Source organism: Cicer arietinum, chromosome 1, assembly GCF_000331145.2.
Source record: "Cicer arietinum cultivar CDC Frontier isolate Library 1 chromosome 1, Cicar.CDCFrontier_v2.0, whole genome shotgun sequence".
NCBI lineage: Eukaryota > Viridiplantae > Streptophyta > Magnoliopsida > Fabales > Fabaceae > Cicer > Cicer arietinum.
The window spans coordinates 54,343,502-54,346,912 of record NC_021160.2 but is presented as its reverse complement, the minus strand read 5'-3'; positions in this window follow the sequence as shown (position 1 = coordinate 54,346,912).

The following is a 3,411-nucleotide window of genomic DNA, read 5'->3' as shown; positions in this document are numbered from 1 at the left end:
ATGATTCAAGAATTGAAAGAAACAAAAGTTTTTGAAAGCGAAGAATGTCAAGAACGTTCTGGGCTACAACTGGAGAACGTTCAACTTAGAAATGAAAATGAACTTCTCAAAACAGATTTACTAAACTTCATTAAAGCCACTGAAACTTTTCATAACATCATGGGATCTCAAATAGGAATTTTTGATAAAGCTGGTCTTGGTTTCAATCAAACCCAAAAAACAAAACTCTATGAAAACTTCTGTCCCAGAAAGAAAGGAAGAAAAATGCAAGACTTGATGCTCATATTGTAAAAAACTTGGACATCTAGAATTTGTGTGCTACTTCAGAAAAAGAGATGAAAAAATTGAAAGAAAGAAGCTTTTTAAATAGGAGAATCATCCTGTCAAAATTGTATCTAAGAAACAGCAAAACGGAGAACGTTCTCCAGTTTGTCTCCCAAACGGAGAAAGTTCAAAATTACAAGTTGAACGTTTCAAAAAATCTTTTAAACCAAAGTTCAACTCCTCTAAATCATATGTTGTTAAACCCATTTCAAAATCAACAACTAACCACACAACTGTTTCTAAAAAGGGAATGATATACCACTTAAAAACTAACTCTCAAGGACCCAAAACAAAGTGGGTACCTAAGACTGAAATGATATCACCTGCAGGTTGGTTTTCAAAATACAAAGAGAAAGCCTTGGTTCTTGGACAGTGGTTGTTCAAGGCACATGACAGGAGATAGAAATTGTTTCATAACCTTCAACAAGAAGGATGATGGTTCGGTCACATTTGGAAATGATGATCAAGCTCAAATTAAGGGTAATGGAACCATTGGTAAGACAAACTCTGCTCAAATAAATGATGTTCAATACGTGAAAGGATTAAAACACAATTTATTAAGCCAAAGGTATGTGAAATCAAGAAAGCTGGAATCATCTTTCTCTTTCTCTAAACCACGTCCACTGTTCATCTTCTTCATCATCTTCTTCTCAAAAAACAACCATGGCTCGAACCAAACAGTCTGCACGAAAAAATGCCTCTCCCTGTACACCACCCTCTTCATCTTCCTCATACCAATCCAGAGAGCGTTCTCTCTCTCTCCACCACCTCGCCCATCACCACCACACACATCTTCTGCTTCTCCCTCTCCTCACAATAGTCAAGAAGTTCTAAACCTCATTCCTCTGTCTACCTTTCTTCCACCACTATACACTCGTCCTACACCAAACTTCGCTCAAGTGCCTCCCCATCTTCGCACTAGAATCACTCCTCCACGCCGCTCCATGCGTGTCCAGTCTGGTATTGGTACGTCGAAATCCATGAACCCTAAACCATTTTATTTCATCATTTCAGACTCTGGGAGTGATGACTCTTCTGATTCGTGTCCCCCAGTAGCAAAATCACCAACACAAACTGAACCACAAAGAAACACGATGCGCACAGTACCAACACCACCACCACAAATTCCATCTACAACTACTAACCCTTCGACACCCTCAAAATCGGCCTTCTCTTCTGAACCTTCGCACTCAACTCATCCCCATCAAAAATGGAGATCGTTAAATGACATCGTTTCCCCTTCCACAAACCAAAAAGAACCACTCTCTCAACCAAAACCACCAACTAAACACATGAAAACCAAAAACACAATCACTATTGCTCAATTTCTTGCTCGCAAAAATCTCCCAAATCCTCAGAGAAAGAAAACGCTTGCCCCAAAACAAAATATAAAAACGAGTCAGAAACCCACCTCTCCAGAACATTCTCCCACATGTTCCTCACCACAAGAACGTTCTCCAACTGCTCCTCCACCAGAATCTTCTCCACATCCTCAATCCTCTCCACAAAAGCATACCAAACGATCTTCATCTCCTCAGCCTTCCCTTATCTCCACGTCCTCTGATTCTGAACCATCTCCCCAACTAAGAAACCAAAACAGAATGCTCCTCCTCTAATCTCCCTTGCCAAATCAAACCTCTTCAATGAAAAATGGGCTCAACGCCCAGTTGGGATAGGCAGAGTTTTTGTTTTTGATAATCTTGTTGTAGATGGAAATGTTGTTCAGCACCATACTGATGTTCTTGGCTGGACTTCATTCTTAAAGATCTATGAATCTTACTTCCCAGATGTTGTCCGTGCATTCTACTGCAATGCCAAAACTTTTGCTGACAAATCTCTTTTTATCTCAAAAATTAAGGGAGTAGAAATCAGATTGACTCCAGACATTTTGGCCAACATCCTTCAGCTACCAACAGAAGGGCCATCTGTCTTTGGTGACAACTGGTATTCGGCTTTGGGTCTTAGAAAGACAGATGTTTTGGCCGAGCTGTTTGAAGAAAACTCCACACGATTTTTGGCCACTTATTTGAAGCCTATCCCCAAAGTTTTCAACAACATACTCTGATTCCACATTGTGGAAGTCATGAGTATGTCTCTGATAATGACGCCTTGCTCATTTATCATCTGTTAAACTGCAAGAGATTGAATTTACCTCATGTTATTCTCCAGCACATGATCTGTGCAGCCCAAAAAGATTACAAAAAGAATATTGTGCCTTATGGCATGGTCCTTACTAAAATCTTTAGGCATTTTGGAGTATCTTTTGCATCTGAAAAATCTTTGATAAAAATTTCCAAGTTTTCCACCAAAAATCTATCTCATATGCGTAACACCGCCTCTGCTCCAACACTTACTCCTCCATCATGTCCCATCTCTCTTTAAAGGAAGAGATCAACAGGAAGACGACCTTCCAAAAATCGTATTTCCTTCTCCTCTCCTTCTACTGATCCTAAGGAAATCTCAGACAAAACTCCTACACCAGAACGTTCTCCACCTCCTCCAGAACGTTCTCCAGAACATATCCCATCACATTCCACTCTTTTTGCTCAAACATCTGGCACGGTCTCTTCACATATTCCCTCGTATTCTCAAACACTTCCCTGCACTACACATGAGTTTAGTACTTTCTTGTCTAATCCTCTTCTGTCTACCATGTCTCCCCTGTTTGTTTCACCACAGAAAACCAGTTCATCCATTTTCGGCATAAGTCAGTTTTTGAACTTTCCCGCTATTGATGGTCCCTCTACCTCATCTGTTGGCCCCCAACCATCTGTTTCATCTTCTTTTGCCTCTATTCCATCCTTATCTGCCATGCCTATTCTTTCCAACAAAGTTGTTGCTACCTCTTCTCAACCCTCCGCTCATCTTTCCTCCACTTCCACCTTAGCTGCACCCTCAAACTCTGATATCATGGCCGCTCTCCAGGTCATCATGGCAAGACAAATTCAGCATGATCAAGAGACTACTTTACTCAGAACTTGGATGGCTGATCACCTTGCTCCCAAGCTGGGAATTCCACCTCCGCCTCCTCATCCGGTTCCACCTCCTTCTCAGATCCCTCATCTTGGAAAATCCTCCTCATCCGAA